At 58.0% G+C, this 20,429-nt stretch overlaps 1 protein-coding gene across 3 annotated transcripts in view; it reads right to left on the bottom strand.

The window, feature by feature from the left end:
- The window catches only part of CXXC5 (CXXC finger protein 5), a 34,253-nt gene that overhangs the window by 12,323 nt on the left and 1,501 nt on the right, over positions 1-20,429 (bottom strand). The window contains exon 1 of one of the 3 annotated variants that reach the window (XM_067731926.1): positions 14,991-15,149. The exons of the other annotated variants lie outside the window; for them this stretch is intronic. The gene's annotated coding sequence lies outside the window, so the exon portion shown is untranslated. Of the gene's footprint in view, positions 1-14,990; positions 15,150-20,429 lie in introns of those variants that run through there. 3 annotated transcript variants of the gene reach the window in all.

Genomic DNA, 20,429 nt, shown 5'->3' with positions numbered 1-20,429 from the left:
GAAAAACCAACCCAGGGTTCCACTGGCCAAGAACCTGTCCCAGCCCCGAGGGAGGCACCTGCCTTGTCTGCCGTTCAAGACCCGACAGCTCTGCCCAGCATCTGCCTGGCCTGAGCGTGGAAAAAACTGGAAAACAAAAGCCCCCAGACCGTAGGCCCTCCCTGCAGAGGCATGGGGGAGGCAGGCAAGAGGCGGGAGGATGAGGAGGAGGGAGGGAGGTGGCGCTGCAGCCCCGGAACACAAAAATAATGAGGCGAGAGGGGCCATGGGGCCGAGCCGGCTGGTTCCGGAGTCGCTATCTGACCTTGACAGATGCCACAGCTGGGCGCCTGGAGAGGAGCCGCCGCCACAGTGCTGCCTGCCGAACAGCCTCCCCAACCCGCCACCTCCCCCAGGCTGGGCCAACGGAGGTTCAGGCAGGCGCCAGCCACAGGCAGCCGCCCCACCAGGTGGGAGCAGGGAGACCTCAGGGTGCAACCCAGTCAGGCAGGGGGGTGGGGTGGGGGTATGGAGGCAAGAGAGTGGGGGCAGGGCCGCTGCAGGGCACGGGAGGCGGCAACTGGGGTCTCCTGGGGGCACCCTGGCCCTCAGGTGCGGCTATGTGTGTGAGAGACACACAGAGCATGCTACTGTGCTTGTATAGCTATGAGGCTGAGGGTGTGTGTGCAAGAGAAGCCAAGTGTGAGTGTGGGTGTGACGGAGACGAAGCTCGTACTTGGGTGCACATGTTCTTGGGGACACTGATCACTCCCCTGTGCCCTTCCAGAGCCACAGCTGTGCTGGTGGGAGCGAGCCACGCTGGGGCCGGGGGTGGCAGGGTGTGAAGAAAGCCACAGGCGCCCCGCACCAGCAAGTTCTGTCACTTGCAGATGGAGGAGAGGTGGCCCTGTGGCCTGCCCGGGCCTCCCCTTTCTCACACCATGGTGGTGCTCCCGGGCACAGTGATGGGCTCGGGCTTGGACACCACCACTCTGGGGACACCAGTGAGGGGCTTTGGGTATGAGCTGCTAGAGGGGATGCTGGGCTGGAGGCGGATTAGCAATTCTGAGCACTGGCTGCATAATTAAAAAATCATTACGGCAGGCGGGCAGGCAGAGCCGAGTGTGAGCTCGCGCTCAGAGAGGGTGGGGACACTGCCATGGCGCTCCCCCTCCCACCGCTTCCCTGAGGAAAAATCCCACCTGCTAATATAATTATGGAAAAACACAAGCACAGAAATTCAGTTTCAGCAAACGACGTGCGTTGAGTGCCCAGGGCCTGCCTGGCCCTCAGCACAGTGAGTAGGTTGGTCACCAGTGCCCAAGGCTCCTGGCAGGCCCTTCCGGGTCCATACTCCAGACCCCCACCTCCACCCCGTCAGCAGCCCCCAAGAGGGCGGGCGGGGGACATGTAAAGCCCAGCTCCTCAAATTACAAATTCAAGAGAAAACTGGCCTGTCCTGATAGTGGACAGATGGGGAAACTGAGGCTAAGGAATCTGTATAAGCTTATTGTATTTGTGGCAACGCTGAGAGGAAGAGTCGGGTCCCGCTTCACCAATGCAACAGCTCAGGAACTCAACCCCATCCCCGTCCCCATCCCTTCCCCAGTATCCCTCCAGCTTCCCTATCTCATCAGTCATCCCCCAGCCCCTTCCACTCCCGCTGGGATGCACAGATCTCTCCGGAGACTGAACGGGACTGTTCAAGCCAGGTGACCCAGCACCTCCCAGCGCCTACCCACGCCGGGACCCCCAGCCTCCTAGTTCAGGGACAGGGAGGGGGACGACGGGGAGCCCCAGCCTCCTAGTTCAGGGACAGGGTGCCCTGGGCTCGTCTGGGTTAAGCTAGGCCAGCAGGGCTGGCTCCCGCCACAGGAAAGGCAGCCAGGTCTAGGGCACAGGCCCCAGGATGGCAGGAACAGCAGCCATAACCTCCGGCCTGGAGCGGGCGGCGGGCGGCGTGGGGAGGGGAGCCGGCCCTAATTAGTCGGCCAGGGACCCGGGCGGGCGCCGGGGCGGCAGACGCAGAAGCAGAAGCCGGAGCCGCGCAGGCACGTCCGCGGCCGGGAGGCGGCGGGGAGCCGGGAGGCCGCGGCGCCCTGGGACGCAGTGGGACAGGCGGCCTGGGAAGGCCCGGGCGGAGGAGATTCCGCACCGAACAGGCCTGGCTTCCCTCATTCCTCGGTGCCACCAGGCGCAGCAATTAGAGGCTTTCAAAGTTTGTTCTTAATTGGTTTCATTTTTGCCTCATAAATGATTCATGGCCCTGGAGGTCTGGGAGGCAGAGAGAGTGGCAGGGGAAATTTGGGGAGGCTTCCTCTGGGAGCCAGGCCCCCTACCTGAGGCTGGAGAGGGGGCTGCAGCCTTAGCCCAGTTGATGATAGGGCCTGGGGAAGCCTTGGGCAGGTGGGATCCTCCAGCAAAAATAAAAACCCAGGCCCTCTCCTTGGGGCACTGACTAATTAGGAACTGCAACTTCTCTGTAGATCAGAGCTCTGCATCCAGGCCCAGAGCCACCGCAGCTGCTGGGGCCCTGGGAGGGTGAATAATAATGTAATGATAACAAAATAACAGTGTCAATAGTCATAATAAAGATGGTGAACACTTAAGAAGGAGTTCTCACAACGTTTTGGACATGAAGCTAAGAACATCTTTTTTAACCACCCATCCTACACCCCCCAAGCACTACCAGGAAGAGGTACCAGGAGCCCCATTTTACAGATAAAGAAACTGAGGCTTGCAGAGATTAAGGTCTCAGGAGCCTGGGGCTCAAGGCTGGACACTGGGAACACTGCCTGCCAGGTGAGTTAGGAGCTGCAGGTCCCCAGGAAGCCTGCAGAAGATCCCACACCCATCTGGGCCAGGTTAGCTCTGCCCCTCACAAGGCTGAGCAATGTCCTCACAGGGCGTCAATTGGCCCAGCTGTCAAATAGGAAAGCAGGAGCCCTATGACCCCCACCCAGTGCTAACTCTGTGCTGGGCATGTGATCAGAGAGATGTCATGGATCCCACCCTCAGGAAGCTCCCAGTCTATGGACACACACAGAGAAGGGTTTAATAAGAGCCTGTGCAGAGAACTCCGAGTGCTTAGCCAGTCACCTGCTGGGAGCTTCTTGGAGGTAAGGTGGGCAGAGGAAGTTTCTCCCCTTTAAGCCCATACCCAGCCCACTCAGGATGCTCAGGGAATGGGTGTGGTCCATTTAAACCCTAGGCTAGAGGTCAGACCTTGAAGAAACCCAGAACTACAGACTACATCAGAGGGCTATGGGATGCAAAATGCCCAGCTCAGCCTGCCCACGACAGTCACCTTTATTCTGAACAACTATGAGAGGTGAGGCCTACACAATTAACTGCAGGGCCCACTTGGTCCCTGGGGACATCCTGGAGGTAAGGAAATGCACTAAACAAATGCAAGAGTAGATGCTGTATGGACTCCCCCTAGAGGCCCCTGGGCTCTGGGCCGCTAGCTGCTGGCTCTTGGGTGCTTCACAAATATCACCTCCTCGTGTGTCCTCCAGCTCCAGTCCCAGCCACATGCACCAGATTCCCCTCCAAAATCTTGGCCTTCTCAGGCTCTGGCACCTGCACAGTTCCATTGGCTCCCTGCTCTCCCACCCATCCGGCCTCACCAGGCAGTGAAATAGTCTGGTGCCAAAGTCAGATGCTTCAAGTGGTTATACCTCCCCGTGCCTCACCACAGCCCTCTGCGTGGCATATATGATCACACCTGTTTCCCAGATGAAGAAAATGAGGCTCTGAGCAGCTAAGGCACTTACTCAAGGCCACACAGCTTAGGGGAACCCAGACCCAAACATCTTGAAAGCCCATGTGCCTCACCTTGCTGGCCTCCTACAGGTCATATCCCTGACCTGTCCCAGGCCTGGCCACCTCCTGCCCCAGCCCCAGCCTATCCTCAGTAGACAAAGACTGTAACAGAGTCCACATTCCTCCGGACACTAGAACCTGGTCAGGCTGTTGTGGTCCAGGGCCCTGCAGGGGGTCCAGGAGGCAGTAGGGTTCCCTACATAACCCAGGGAGCCCCAGGGTATGGGGCCTCCTGCCTCAGCCCAGCTGGGTCATCCTAAGGATTGGGTGGGGTGGTGGGAGAAGTCCCCATATGCACATACAGGGTACCACAAATGTCTGAGGAAGGGGAAGGAGGCAGCACAATGATGCCAGGGAGGAAGGGGTTGGCCATGTTCTCTGGCCCTCTCTTTGGGGTACAGTCAACTTTAAGGCTCCTATCACACACATTTGGGAGGGGGCTGCCTGTGGAAGTGTTCATCCCTTGGGAAGAAGCCTAACTTTTATACACCCACTACATCCTGCTGGAGAATATAGCTGAATGCCTTGTCACACCCTCTGAGCCTCAGTTGCTTCATCTGTACAATGGGCCCAATAATGTCCCTTGAGCTCTATGGAAAAGACTTTGGGAATAGGTTTAGAGGTTTCCCTTGAGAAAAGGGATTCGGAAGAACTGGACAAAACACTCAGTAGTCTATGTTGGCTGGGGGCACCTGAGACACTGTGGCCAGTGTATAGTAGAAGCTTGACAATGGCCTGGTGAACACACAAACAAGTGGCTGAGTTCAGAGTTCAGAGTTCAGCTTATCAGGTCCAGGTGACACACCCTTCCCAGGTGTCCCCTCTGGGCCAGGACACTGGTCTGCCCAGCCAGGTCACCGGGATCTCCCTCCCCAGCCTGCCCGGGAAGCTGCACGTCCCAGGAGGGTCAGCACTGACGTCAGTAGGACCAGCTGGGCGTGGAGACTGCCACCTCTGGAACCACCAATTAATTAACTTTTTCAAATTAATTTCCCAAGGAAAATTCCATAATTACATCTGTCTCCATCAGCCTGAGCTGGGCAGGCGAGAAGACCCCGCAATGAGATAGAACATGACCATACTAGGGGGTGACCATACTAGCCCCAGGAAGAGGTCAGAGAGGCACTGGGGGTTGGGTTTCATCCTGGCAGGGTGAGTGCCTGGCCTCCTTATGGATGCTGAATGAGGGGAGGGGGCCGAGAAGCCAGAGCCCCCCAGCCAGGAGGTGGAAGGCTCAGGGACACCCATGCCTGCCCAGCTCATCCTGCTGCCCCCACCCCCCACCCTGTGCCCCCAAACCACAGTGGGTCTTGGCAGGGCCCAGTAGCAGCACCGGCACCGCAAGGCTGAGGAGGCCGCGACTGCGGCGTTCTAATTTCCCAAAGGGATTGAGATTAATTAGCTCACACACAGGCGCAGAGAGGAGAGGAGAGTGGGAACAGGGGCGGGTAGCGTCAGGCGAGGAGCTGGCTGGCGCTGCCCCCACCCGCCCAACAGGCAGTCAGGTGGCCTTGACAGCCTGGGTGCTCTGAAGGTCAGTGGCCAAGCCGGCTGAGCCAGCAGACTGGCACTGTCTCCTTCCCAGAAGCCCTGAGACCAAGGTGGGGCGGTGGTGGTGCAGCAACCAAGAGGACAGCTGGTGGGTGTGGTAGGTCACCATGGATCGAGTCTGTGCCAGGTGCTCTGTCCACACCATCTTGTTTTATTCTCCCAGCAGCCCAAAGAGGTAGGCACCATGGCCTTCCCATTTCACAGATAAGAACACTGAGGCTCAGAGCTGAGTTCAAGTAAAGTCACCCAAGTTGTTGATGGTGAGACGAAAATCCAAGTTGGCCCATCTCTAGAGCCCACCTTGCTCCCCCTGGATCCCGTGCTGACATGAGGTCTGCAGGAGCCCTGAGCCTAGGGGACCTGGTGACCAGTTGCAGGTGCAGGGCCTGTGAGTGCGTCTGTCTGACTGTGACTTACCTCCACCTCAGAGAATGTGCAGGGCAGACTCTCAAGTCATTTTACAGATGCAGAAACTGAGACCAGAAAGGGGAAGTAACTTGCCAAACAGCACAGGGCCCCAAACCCAGACTTTCTGCCCCTGTTTAAGGCCAGCAACAACTTCCAGAAATATAAACCCAACTCAGTGACCTTTAGTGAGCCCTGACCCAGGGCCACGCTGTGCCTGGTGCTCTCTTTAGCTAACCAGCACACTGATTGGGGCGGTGGGGGGCGTCACTGTGGCCCCTGTGTACCGAAGAGGAAGATAGCTCCAGCTCAAGGGCACTTTCTTAACTACTCCCTGCAGGGCTCCCCAGAGAGAGGAAAAGAGTCCCCAGGAAGGTGGGGGGTGGGGATGGGAGAGGTGTGTGACGCTGACCAGGCCCCTAAGCAGCTCTCACAAGACTAGCAACTGACCTTCCCAGAACTTGTCTGCAAGGAGATCCCTGCAACCCTAAGGAGCATCAATCTGCCCCCTGGGGAATGCCCTGACTCCTATCCCACTCCCAGTGAATCATGTCTGTAGAAGACAAGGGCATCAGGGCTCACCCTCCCCAGGCTTAAGGGGTCAGCAGTCCCAAGGTTCTTTGGTCCAAGCTAACAGAGGGCCCTAGGAGAGTCATGGGGCTGGGCATAGGTGGGGAAGGGGATGGCCCAACTAGGAACATTACTCATCATGTGGATTATGGGAGATGGGTAGGAGTCCCCCAGAGGCACAGGTTCAGGCCATGAAAGGGTCCAAGTGGGGGGTTTGGAGTCAGGGTTCCTCTCCCACTCTGCAGCCTCCAGCTAGGTGACCTCAGACCTTGATCTTGCTGAGCCCATTCCCTGATCTGTGAAATGCCCACCATGACAGCCCCACCCCCACCAGGGTCCTAGAGAGGCTATATGTGAGGTTCTCAGTGCGGGGCCAGCATGCACAGGCGCTCAATAAGTGAGAGCTGTGTTGTTATTTTTACTGTCAGCATCAGCCAACACGAGAATGAGTGTCAAGGACAGCTCAAGCCAGGAGTGCTGGGTAATCCAGGTTGCAGCCCCAGTTCTGCCACTGTTTGCCTTTGAGCCAATCCCTCATGCCTCAGTTTCCCCGGCCTGAAACAGAACATTCCCTGCCCTGTCCTCGTACCTGCAGGAACACGGGGAGGTGAGCACACGGTAGGGTTCTGAAGGCTACAACGAGGGCAGCACTCAGCTGTCCTTTTCTGGCCACAGGAATAACCCACCACTACTTCCTGTCAACCTTTCCTCCTACCTCCCTGGCCCCCCAGACCTGCCTGCTCTATATCAGCACTTCTTCAAACTCCCACAGTCCCAATAGCCCTTCCACAGGTGTATACTAAGCCCCTCACCACCCTGCAAAGGCCACGTTTGCCACCTGGAAGTCCCTGCTTGAGTCTAACTTGTGGCCTTGCTACCTGTTGGGGGTTAGGGGATAGAAGAAGTCTTGGAACCATGGCTGGCTCTCTGTTTCCACCCATACTGTGAAGCCCCCAGAAATGTCCACCCAAGGACCCCGGGTTCCTCTGCCCCGGGTCCAATCTATTCCCAACCCTCCCCCTCTCTGTGGCCCCAAGCCCAGCCTCTCCACTCCCACACCCCAGCATTGGCATCTAAGAACAGTCCTAGAGAAGGATAAATCCAAGACATTCTAATCAAGGAGTCCTCATTGTGGGGTACTACTCCCAGAAAAATGCCAGCTTTGGTGGAGCAGACAGGTGGAGGGGAGGGCTGGACTCACCTGGAGATCCAACTGTTACACGGTGAGAACCACAGCCCACCACCTACTTCAGCTCTTGCAGTTTTAAGACACAGAGATAAGGGTCATACCCATTTTACAGGTGGCAAAAGTGAGGTCAGAGAGGTTGACACACTGGGCCATGATTTACACAGCAGGCAGTAATCAAGCTCCAAGTAACCAAGCCAGGTGTGGAGCCCAGGCCTGTCCAACTCCAGAGTCAATGGCTCAGGAGACATCCAGTCCTCCTGACTGGCCACTGCTGTTTGTTTTCTTCAGGATGCCTAGGCCCCTCTCTTCTCCCCGATCACTGTCCAGGCCTTTATGGTGGAGACCTATGTGGCCAGGAGATGGGAGCCAACATGGGCCCGAGTTCACCTGCCCCTTGACCTCTGCTAGGCTGTCTCAATCCTGTGGGCCCAGAATGATCTGCAGTCTGAGTGTTAGGTGACTGTGTCCAAAGCCCTCAATGACCATGAAGCCACCCCCATCAGACTCAATTCTCTCATCTGAAAAATGATGTACTTTTCAGTGTATGAAAAATGGGTATACCCCCAGTTCTGCTCACTCCAGGGAAGGCAGGCACCGGCCCCAACAGGCAGCAGAAACATAGAGGCTCCCTGAGGGCATCCCTCTAATGCAGCAGCCCAGCCCTTCCTTGTACTCAGGCCAACTCTGTATCCATTTTGCAGGCCAGGGACTAAGAACCAGGGGCTAACTCCGAATTCTAAGTCTCAGGGTGCTGGCTGCAGGGCAGGAGGGGATGACGAGGGGCTTGGGAACCAAGAGGACAGAGGAAAACGGGTGCCAGGGTGAGCAGGGAGTGTGAGCTGACAGACTCCTGAGGCACAGCCCCCTAGATCAAGGGAGTCTCATTCCCCCCCAGTCTCTGGCACCCCCAATCTCCCAAGGACCCAGCTCCCTGAGTGGGGGGAGCAGCTGGCCACTTGGCGCTCCCAGGAAAATCGATTCTCCATGGCTTTCCTTCTCCAGCCTTTCCTCTTCCTAGCTCCTCTGCATCCCTCCCCCATCGACCCTCAACAGGCTCTGCCTGGACCAGAGATCCCCATACTGGAGGGCAAGTGGGTTTAACACTTCCACACCTGAGACTTGGGCCTCCTCCCCCAGAGAGCCAGCCTGAGGGGTGGGAAAATGCCTCCCTTCCCGTGCCCACCTTGTAGAATTCAGCTGACTCTACATGGCCGAGGGCTGGGCCTCTTTTGTGTGTACAGGGGCCTTTGAGTGAATGGAGCCTCAACTACGCTGAGAGCGCACATGTGCGTGCCAGGCTTGGTGCCGTCAGCGCCCCTGGCCCAACTCTCCGCACCATCTGGGTGAGCTGTGGCCGGAGGACGATGGCCTGAGGCCGTGACAGGATGGAGCAGACACACAACTGCCTTATTGGAGCCGTGTCCCAGGGGCCCAGCACGCCCACGTGTGACGCTGTTTACCCATTCACCTCTGCGTGTGCCAGTGTGCGTGTGCGCCAGAGGCTGGGGCCATGAGTGTGACAGAGAGCGTGCTTCTGGAGTGTGCACAGTGAATGTGACTGGGCCGTGCCCGTGGGGGTCAGCCGTGTGTGCTGGGTCGTGTGGAACGACGTGTGCTGAGTGACCGTCTGTCCCAAGCGTGTGCCCCCGGGGGTGCCATGTGGGGCGTGCGTGAGTACGCGCTGCCTGCCAGGCCGCAGGGCCTCGTGGGGCTGCTGGGGACCGGGTGACTCACGTCTCCTGAGCTCATCCTGCCGCCAGCCCGCCTAGCTCACCCTGCTCTGCTGGGCTCATGGCCGCCAGCGCAAAGGAGGGGGTGGGGGGAGGCTCGGGCAGACGCGGCAGGGAGGCCAGCTTGATAAATAACCTGCTGCTTCCCCAGGCCTCTGAGAAGGGGAGGCTGCATCATGGGGAGAAGGGGAGAAGCGGGGGGGAGACAGCCCTGGCCCCCACAGCCCAGGCTACGGCTCCGGTTCCTGTTTCATCGAAACCTGAGCTGGGAAAAGCCTATCGGGTCATCTTGCTGTCCTGCCGGCCGCCAGGCCCAGGCAAGCTGCCCCTCAGGGGACAAGCCCGCAGCCTGGCCGCCCAGCCGGTGGGTGGGTGGGTGGGGGGAGGATATTTCTGTCCAGACTAAATGCAGCTCTAGGCCTCTGTCTGCCCCCCCCACCAACAGCTGCTCCCAGGGGCCCCCTGGCTCTGCAGGACTGACTAAATATAGCCCCCCACCCTAGCAACCCCCAATGTTCACCTCTTCCCATTGACCCCACCCTCATGAGGGTAGGGAGAAAGCCAGGGAGCCCACTGTGTGACCCTGGGCCAGTGTATGCCCCTCTCTGGGCTCTCAGCTAGGAAACATCAAGTATTACTCAGCTCTAGGCCCTGACCTGCCTGAAAGGAACTATCGGAGAGAAGACAAAGGTGACTAAATTGGGGTCTTTGTCCAGGGAGGTAGGGGCTGAGGTCCCCTCCTTCAAAATGACTCCAGCCTGCTTCAGCAAAAGAATGCCTGGGGGAGCCCTCCCCAGCACCCCAAGTACCTTTAGGCTTATAAACATGGCCCCCTTCACCCTGCCTATTCCTTGCCCAGGCTGGGCAATACCAGGCTCCTCCGACCTGCCTCAGCCGGACCCTGGCCAGGAAACAAGTCGTGCCAGGCTTGGGGTGGGGGGAGATGCCGGAGCGTGACAGCTGCTATTTCCTGCAGGCCACAGTTGGGCACAACCCGGATTCCTGCCTGGCTCCACACTCCACCAGACAGCCTCTCCCAGGCTCCGGCCCTCAACAGGGCACCCCTTCCCCAGTGTCAGCACTATCATCAGCCAGGGTCCCGGTCCCACTCCTCCCACTCTACTGATACAGGCAGGAAGAAGGTGCCGGATGCACCTTCTGGCCTGGGCTGGGGAGAATGGTGGTCTCTCCAGGGTTCAACAGGCGGGGGAAGCAGCCCCAGCTTCCCTCCTCCTGCCTGCCTGCCCACCCGGCTGCTTCCCCCAGCCCCACACGCACCAAATTCCCCACATGCCTGTCTGTCTCTGACAGCTCGCGCAAATACTTGGCTGCGCGGGCACCCGCTGTTCTGAGCCCGCTGCGCCTCCTCCCCTGCCTTCCCCCGGGGGCTCTGCAGACGCAGCCAGGGATGGGAGGGGGGCCAGAGCCAAGAAGCTTGGTGGGCAGTAGGGGGAGTGAAGGCGGGAGGAACCAGTCTCAATTCCGAAGCACCAGCCCCGGCCCCCAGGCCTGGGGGAACTGAGGGACTTGGGAGGCCACCATGAGCCAGCCCTGGTTGGGCGGCAGCTGCTGACGCCCCCGCTGCCCCCCGGAACCTCCCAGGAGGACCTTCCGGAGGCCTCCCACTCGCCTCAGCCGATGAAACAGCATCTGCCGCTCCTGCGGTGGCAGCTCAGGACAGGGCGGAGGGCACCGTGAGGCCCCTGGGGAAGGCTTTGAAATCTGGACTATGGCCCGGTCCCTCCTGGCAGCCCGGCCCGCCACCACAGGCCCAGCCCCAGAGCGTGGGGGGCTGTGTTCCAGCCCTCCTGCAGTGTGAGGGGCACACCTGCCCAGCTGCCAGGCCTGGGACGTCTCCATCCGACTGGCTGGGGGCCTTGTTTGCCCCAACTATCCTCCTTCCTGCTTGCCTCACCTCCCTCCCAGGGGACCAGTGGAGGAAACACTTCCTGAGAACAGCTGGGATTTTCCGCTGGACATTGCGCCTCGCTGGCCAGCCCCTTATCTCCCCCCACCGGCACCACCCTCATTCCTTCTCCCAGAGTCACCCCTTTAGCTAAATTATACTCCCACCCCGCAACCAAGGACACCCCTCCTCTCCCCACTACTTGCCTCAGGATCCCTAGTACCCAGCACATATCCAGGCACAGAGCAGACAATGAATGAATGACCTCATGGAATGACACACTCCATTTTGCAGATGGGTATATCGAGGCCAGGAGAGAGCCCAGTGAGCTAGGTCTCCCATCCAGGGTTCTTCCTGAAGAAGACTCTGTCTGCAGGGCCCTTCTCTATCATTTCCCACCCACCACACTTTCTGCCCCAGGAGCCCATTCAGCCTCCCAGGCTACTGGAGGCATCAGGGCGACTCCAAGCAGAACTTCTCAGTGCTCTGGGTCCAAACGCCCAGCTGGCTATTCAGTACTACTCGCCCAACTCTCCCACAGCGTAAGGGTGGTCTTAAAAAGAATCCCAACTGTATTGTCCTTGTGACGCTAGACTGTGGGGTAAAGCCTCCTCTCCCCATTGCACAGATGGGGCTGCTGAGGCCCCCAGGGGAGGGGGAGCTGCAGGCGGCCGTGAATCAGAGGGGGAGCTGGGAAGCCGCCCGGCCCTGCCGGCTGTCGCTGGAAGCAACAGCCTGCATTTCCTCCTCACACTGGTGCCTCGGGGAAGCGTGGGCAGCGGGCAGGCAGGCACTGCCGTGAGGGCCCCTCCTGTGCCTGCAGGCCAGCCGCATCCCCTTGCTGCCTGACTGGGCCCACACAGCCCACTCCCCAAGCCGGCTTCATCTACAAAGAGGGGTAGACCAGAGGCAGGACTGGGTTTCTGTCTAAGGTATGAACTCATGTCACTTGAGGGCACCACAGGGAAGCCCCTCCCCTCAGATCCTCAATGTTCCTAGCATCAAACAAGATTGAAACATGACCATTCACGCATCCTTCCAGCAGTAAAGCCCATGGCTCTGTGATTCTAGAATCCCAACACGACAAGAATCCTGACAAGAATCCCTCAGCTCCAAGCATTCTATGATTCTAGACTCCTGTGCCTTAAAATTCTAGGCCACCAAGAATGGACGCTGCCTGGAAGAAAGGGGGCCAAGCCCACTCCTACCTGCTGCTATGTGCCCAGCTAACCAATTTCCTATCTAGCTTTGGGGGAGGCGAGTCTGGCAGGAGAGGGGCTGGGCTCTTCCATCAGGGTCAACAGGACCCGGACGTGAGGCTGCGGGGCGGGCGTGGGGGGTTATAAGCCTGGGGATACAGCTGGTCTAGTCCTGGAGGACAGGCCACCGCCTCGTGGCACACACAGCCACTGACGCTGCAGCTGTCAGGAAGCCCAGCCCGCGCCAGAGCAAAAGTGGGTGGGTAGGAGTTTGTGAGCCTGCACCCTTACCCTGTAGCTCAGAGGGAGGACGGGCGTCAGGTCAGGGCTGGTCTCCCTGCTTCTCAGGTTCCAAGCCAAGCTCCACGCTTCATCTTCCTGTCTTCACCACCCACTGCTTCCTCCTTCCCACCACAGTCCCCTCACCTCTCAGGCTCCCAGACCAGCTGGCAGCCAGCCAGGGCAAGGTTCCCAAGCCCATTTGATTGATGGAATAACTGAGGTCCAGGGAGAAGACATGACCTGCCCCAAGGGCTCAGCCTCAGCAGCCTACTGGTCTCTGGCTGCATCTCTCAGCCCTGCCCCCCAAGCTCACTTTCCAGAATCCTCTACAGGGCCAGTGGGTCTCCACAGCCAATCTGTGGATCTCTCTGATCACCAGCATAAGCACATCCCCCATTCTGGTGTCCCTTGAGAACACTCAATTCCACAGCCAATCACCTGGTCATTCATTAATTCATTCTTTCATTCACCCAACTAGCCAATCAGCCCATCTTCCCACCAGATGCCAGGCCCCTTGCCAGGAGTCTGGGGGCCTCGAGAAGGAAAGAGAGCACGGCCTGTATTCAGCAGGCATTTACAGAGTGCCTGCTGTGACCAGGCAGTGTGGACCACCACACTGGACCATAGAGACCAACCCTGGCTGTCCTCTTGGTGTTTATAGCCAGTCAAGGGCTCAGCCAGGACCCAATCCCACTCGTCAGTGGCAAGTTCTGAGGCAAGTCACAAACTGTCCAGCCTCAGTTTCCTCATTTGTATATGGGAATGCTAACAGCACCCAAATCACTGGCCTACTGTGAGCATTAAAGGAAGTGAAGGCTAGAAAGCTGCTCACACAGTGCCTGCCCACAGGAAGGGCTTAGGATGGGTTAGCCATTGTCATCACCATTGTTATGACCTATTATGATCATTACAGTAATAACTGGGGGACAGCAGTTGATTAGAGCAGCAGCTAAAGCTCTTCAAACACTTAGCTGGTGCCAGGCACTGGGGGTACAGGAAGCAATCACTGCCACATCCCATTGCAAGGCTGGCAAGGAGCGGGCTCAGTAAATCCCATAAGCATCTGATGAATGAGGGACTCAATGACAAGAGGCATGGCCCTGCCTCCAAGGAAGGTACACTCCATCATGTGTTCATGTGTGCTGCACATGTATGTGCAAGAACTTAATCATGCATATGAACGCGTCTATGTGGGAAACCTGGGAGGTCCAGCAGGTTATGTGGGAAGCGGGGTAGCAGTGAACAGAACGCAGTTGCTGACGCCGGCTCAGGCCCCCCACCCTACCCTACCCAACCCCTGCCAGTGATCATAGCAGAGCCGAGGGGATCATGGCAAAAGCAAGGACCAGGCCCGGTAGGGAGAGGCCCGGAAAGATGCTTTGCATAGTTCTGACCACCAGATTACAGGCCTAGGCTAGGCCCCTAGGTGGAGGTGTGGAGGCTGCCAGGTGCTGTCCCACACGAATCAGGCCCCAGCGCCCGCACTTCATGCCTGTCCTGGCAGGGCACATGAGGGTTCCTGCTGGCAGACGGGGCAAGTCCGAGGAGGTCAAGGGAGGTCATGGGGAAGAGAGGGAACAGCGGGCCCAAGGGCCAATGTGGGGTCTGCTGGACAGGGGAGGGTGGGTACAGGGCTCCCCCGGGGCCACCGGGCAGGCCTGGCTCTGCCCTGCTGGGGCCAGCAGCTGGAGGGAAGTAAATATAGCGCGGGGCGTCCCGGCCACATTCCTGGGAGGCCAGTACGGCCCGCCTGCCCGCTGCTCTAGGCAGAGCGCAGCAGCCAGGGCCCAGAACTGCCACTGCCCTCTTCCCAAACAAACAGAAAAATAAATAAAACCAGCTCTCATGGCCAGCACAGCTGGGGGGAGGGGGCAGGAAGGGGTGGACCCAGGAGGGGGGGCAGACAGGCGCACCAGTTGCTGCGGTTTCTGTTCTGCTGGGAAGGAGAAGGCCAACAAAAGAGGAAAATGGAGGGAAAGGGCAGGGAGATAGTCAGAGACGGGAGAGGAGGGGAGAGAATGCGCAGGAGAGATGGAGGGTGTGACAGGCAGAGGTGCCAGGGAGGCAGGTCAGGAGGGACAGGGATGATGTCAGGGCTGGTTGGGGGAAGGCAGAGGCAGCCTTAGGGTCAGTAATTCAGCAATCCAGCGACACGGATGCCCCTGGGTGGGGGGCAGCAGGCAGACAAAGGGGGCCTGTGCGCTGGGGCAGGGGGCCGGATCCAAAGGCCATGAAATATTAAAGACCCTAGGCCAATGAGTGACAGAGGTCATAGAAATAAGGAGACTAGCAGGGAGATACAGGGACCCTGAAGCAGACCCCCTCCCAAACCCGTGTCTGTCGCCCTCCATCACCCCCTGAGCAGAGCAAGTCTCCCCCAGCTCTCCTCCTGCTGTGGCTGCTTTCTGTCTTTCCATCCAGACGGAGGACAGGCAGAGGGTGGGAGGGGCCGTAGGGATTAGTGATGGCAGGGGACCTTTGCGGTTCCCTCTTCCCTCTGGCTGATCTGCACGCAGCCGGCCTTCCAGAGCTGCCAGCCACCCTAGTAAGAGGGCCAGGAGGCCTGTCAGCACAGCCGCTGCCACAGGCGCCTCCTGGGGAAGAAGGGGGTAGACATCCAGCTTCCCCTTTACAGAAAAAAAATCAGCCAAGCCACCACTTTCCACAGAGACAAGCAGGAGGGAAGGCCATGCCTCACAGCTCAGCTGAGCCAGCGAGTAAACGGGCAAGCAAGCCAGCAGGTAGCCTTCCTACCCACCCAGGTCCCATTATCAGCCTCATGACCTTGGCCAGTCCCCTTGTCCCTGAGCCTGTGTCTTCACCAGCCGCACCCCACCCAGGCTTGGTGTGAGGAAAGAAATAAGAGAACAAGTAATACTTTGAAAACCTGCAGGGGCAGCTGGGGCCAAGCAACTGCATGCAGATAATCCTGTGAGGTCAGACCCATTATCGGTCCCATTTTACAGATGGGGAAGAGAAATCCGGAGAGGCAAAGTGATGTACCCAAGGTCATACACCTGGTAATTAGCAGAATGGAGACAGAAATGCTAACCATGAGCCACGTGTTCTGTCTTCCTTTTCACTGGGGGATATGAAGTCCTCATCACCATAAAAGCCAACTTTTATTGAATGCTGACTGTGGGTTAGCCACTGGTGCTGGGCACTGCACAGCCATCCCTGTGTTAATCTGAAAAAAGCCTTGTGAGGCAGGCACTCTTATTATCCCGTTTCAGGGATAAGGAAACTGAGGATCATAGAAAGAACACATACGGACCAAAGGTCATATATCCAGCGAGGCAGTGACATGGCCAGGATTTGGAGTCAGGTCTGACTCCTGAGTCAGTGGTCAAATACACTTGCCCAGGCAAGGTCAAGGCAGGAGGTTAGGAGGACCCAGTAGAGGGGAGCCCAGTGATCCTATTGGTGCCTGGAACAGCCAACAGGAAAAGGTCAAAAACAAGGTCACAACTGCTATGCCAGGGGTCGTCAGCAACTGCTCTGGGAACAGGAGATGGGCAGAGCCTGTGGGGACCCACAGTGAGGGCACTGCCTAGGGGCCTGGCCAGAGTGATCTGCCTGGTCTGGGTCTGCCTACCCAGAGCTCATGTACCAGATTACACAAGCCCCTTCCCCTAGCATGGGGATACTGAGGCTGGTCCAAAAAGCCCTGTCCTGTTGGCCCCCAGGGCTGCAACAAGCACCCCAGGGCCAGTGTGCCAGGAACTAATCACCCCCACCTCCAGAGCCCTCAGTGCTGGCAGAAGAGGGGGCAAGATCCCCTCCCTCCCTCCCAGGCCCTGTGAGCCCAGAGGGAGGCCAGCATCAGAGGCAGGAAATGAAGAAGAATTTGCGATCTAATTGAGCTGGCGGGGGATTAGGCGGCAGAATGCAATTACAGGGGCTGGAGCAGGGCCAGGGGCACTGACACCCCGAGATGTGGCCTGGCCCAGGTGACTGGGCCTAGCCAGTCTCTGGCCAGAGACACCCTATGGGGGGTGGGTGGGCAGGGAGGGGGAGACAGGTGGGCAAAGATTGGGGCCAGACCGCTCTTCAGCACACACAGGACTACAGGGTTCCAGCTCCATGAAACACCCAGAAACAAGAAGTTTTCCTGAGAATTCTCCCCCAGGGAACAGTCCTGTGGACTCTCCCATGGGGAGCAGAAAGATAGGAACACGCGCTCTCACAGGCTCCACTCATGCATGTACACACACATGTTCATGCTCCCAGGAAAGCCCTGCAGATCCATGTTCACTTGCAGGGGGACAGACTCCCAACCTGCAGACACACAGCAATGGTCCTTTGCTGCCAATGGCTCCACCAAAGGGGGGAAAAACACAAAACAAAACAGAAAAATAAACCCATGACCTTAAAATCCTTTTATTCCCATAATCACAGGCTGCCATCGCCGTGGATACGTGCTGTCACCCCGGCCCCAGCCTGTCTCCCTCCATGGCTTCCAAAACTCCCAGCAGGCAGGCAGATGGGGAGGCTGCCCAGTTACTGCCAGGGAGGGCAGGGGAGGGGAAAGACTGGGTGGGAGAGGTTCAACATTACATACACTCACACACTCAGGGCCTCAATCAGGGAGGGAGAGACAGAAAGAGAAAGGAACATAGACACCAGCCACCAAAGACAGACATAGACCATTGTCAGCACAGCTCAGATATGCCACTCCCAGAGTCACACACACTTTCTCAATTCAGATACACCACTCAGGGAGCGAGACACTCCGCTATTTACAAGCATATATAAAACACACAGATATACACAAATTATGAACACACCCTCTCCAAAATTCTAAGCACACAGAACTCAGAATATACACATTCCTAGATTTACAGGGACAAATCCAACTTTCAGATACAGGCTCTCAGGTTCACAAACACACAGGTATATGCGATGCATACACAAACAACTACTAGATCCATAGACACATGTCCTGATTCACAAATATACACATGCTCAGACTCCTACATCCCAAGACAGACAGACACGCATTCAACACACAGAGTCACAGATAAACACGTCTTGAGTCATTAGCACACACACCACCCAGATTCCCACATCTCATACCAACAGACTAGACCCACACAGCCTCATCCAGCAGCTGACACTGCCTTTGACTTTAGGGGGCAGGTGGAATGGTTGGAGATTCCTGGGTCTTTGAGGGGGCAGTCCTTTCTTATTGCCCGCAGCCTGGGAGGTGGGCTCAGAGTTGGGGGGAATAAAGGGGGAAGTAAGAGAAAGCAAAAAAAACTTGAGTGGGATATTCTTGTTGGGCAGTAGTGCGTGAGTAACTGGGGAGGCTTTTTGTGGTCTGGTGAGTTCCAGCTATGAGCGAGAGTTTAACTATTAATACACTTAATCAAGGGCACTTCACACACACGCACACCCATACAACCACACACACAGGCTACGATGGGACCAGGTGGTGGGGGGTAAGAGAGGTAGAGCCCCAGGAAAAAAATGGGAAAGCCCCATTCAGGGCCCCAGGGGGTAGGGAAAGAGGGTGGAGTTTCTACCCTGGGCCTGCCTCCAGAGCAGGGGCAGAGTCAGTGATTCATTTCTGCACTCCCAGAAGGGTGGGGCTTGACACACAGTAGGTGCTCAAAAAATACACACTGGACCAATGAATGAATAAGTAAATTATATATAAAGAGTGGGCAATAATAATAACAACAGTAATAATAAGTGAGCCCCACCCCATCCTTGGTCAATTAAGGCATGCTTCAGAACACCGTGCTTGGGGAGCTAGTTCTGACTTCATGGTCACCCGACCAGAGGCTCTAAGAAAGTAGGCCTGGGTCTGGCTCATCAGTATCCCACCATTCCTCCACCCTATCAGGCATCCTGGAAAGTCAGCTGACCTCAGCCCAGCCTACACCCCTCCCTCCCAGAGAGACCCCCATCTCCATTCCACTCTCCCATGAATAACTAGATGAGGTCCTAAAGAAGGTGGGGTATTTAATTCCCAGAGACTTGATCCTTTATCCAGATGCAACCCTGCCCCCCACACTCCCATAAGCCTGAGCTTCACATCTGCCAAATGGGTAGAAGGTAGGCAAGAAGCTGGAAAGAGGCAGCAAGAGTTGGGGGCCGCAGTAGGAACCCATAGAACACAGGTTTGAGCTGGCCTGGGCCCTGGATGCAGAATCCTCCCCTCCCCTTCCCTTCCCCCACCCAGCCCAGCCCTGCCGGGTGGACATTCCAGGCCTCACGTGATAAAGACGAGGCCGCTGGCCCACGGGTAAGTCAACAGGCTCTGTCGGGGGAGAGATAGGAGGCCCTGGCCAGGGTCACCTGCTGAGCCGGGAAAACAGCCTGGCCCAAATACACACATAAATAAGGCGCCAACGGACAGCCAGTCAGCCAAGGGTCTGTCTTCTGCAGAGGAACCTCTGCCCCCACCTTGGAAAGGGAGGTGGCATGGGAGAGGGAGGTGCAAAGCTAGCTCTTGCTTCCCTGGGAGAGCCCCCAGGTCCTGCCAGGATTGGAGGTGGGCATGTGGGAGCGGTGGGCTTCTACCGAGACCCCCAGGGCTGACTGAAAACTCAGAGGCCAACCTCCCTCAGCTGTTCCCACCCCTTCCCAGGGCAAAAATCACCCCCTCTCCCTCCTCCCCAAGGAGAGAGGACAATTTCCGTTCTGGGAAGGGGGTGACAGCTGCAGAGCGGGCCACTACCCGCTCACCCCGCCCCAAGCTCTTGCTTGAGTCTCATCCAGAGAAACTGCTAAATCAACACTACGCAGTAGTAGGTAGCGCTGGCCTCAGTCTCCCCGCATCGCTCTCAAAAAGGGGTTTGGGAGGAGGCTTCGGGTTCCTGGGTTTCCTAAGACGGTTGGCACCTAGGGTACGAGGGTCTTTCGGGAGGGGGATCAGGGCAAGCTTAGGCCAACACGCCCCCTAAAAACATCTAATTTAAATGCTCTCAGTTACATGGACAGCCATCCCCCGGCCCCCCCGCCTCCCGCCCCCGCGGGCCGGGGCAGCTGAGGTGGCGCCGGGCGTTCAAATAGCGCTCCAAACAAGTCCGCAGCGACCGCGCACGCAGCCCCCGCCAGGCGGCCCCAGCGGAAAACTTGAAAGGGACTCTGTTTGCCGGCCGCCCTGGGGCGGCTCCGGCGGGGGCGAGGGCCGAACCAACGTACACGCCCCCTCCTCAGCGCTTCCTGCGCAAACGCGGAGAGGCGGGGGGGCCGGGCCCACCACAAAACCTAGGACTCCGAACAGCGCCCGCGGCGCAGGCTAAGGCGGAGGTCAAGAGGCTGGCTCGCCAGAACCCCCCCCCCAGCCCCTTCTATCCGAAGACGCGACTCTCAGACCACCCAGGGTCCAGGGGGCAAAGTAGGGCGCGGCTGCCAACCCTTCAGACCCCCGTCGCAGGATACAAGAGGAGGGAGCAAGTCTTCCCGGATGAGTGCCTACAGAACCCCCCAAATCTGCAAGGTTCCTCCTTGCAGCCCGTGTCACCAGCCCAACTCCGCGCACCCCTTCCGATTCCTGAAGGGGGGGAGACCAAAAAGCGATCTTGCTCCCTCATTGGGTGCTTCAGCTCTTCTGACAGGTCCCGGAGGCGGCCCCCCATTTAAAAACTGGGGTCACTCACTTTCTGTTGATCCTACAAATAAACAAAGCCAGGCGCACCCCGCGCTCCCCGCCGGAAAGCAGCCCATTACGGGCGAGGACAACTTCCCCCAGCAAGAAAATTAACACATTCTTCTCGCGGCGGTTCGGCCCCCCGCTCTGGGGAAGAAGAGAGGAGGGGGCTCGGGGCCAAACTTCACGGGTA

Source organism: Pseudorca crassidens, chromosome 3, assembly GCF_039906515.1.
Source record: "Pseudorca crassidens isolate mPseCra1 chromosome 3, mPseCra1.hap1, whole genome shotgun sequence".
In the NCBI taxonomy this organism is placed as follows: Eukaryota; Metazoa; Chordata; class Mammalia; order Artiodactyla; family Delphinidae; genus Pseudorca; species Pseudorca crassidens.
Note: the sequence above shows the minus strand (reverse complement) of the source record. Positions and strands in the feature narration are given on the sequence as shown.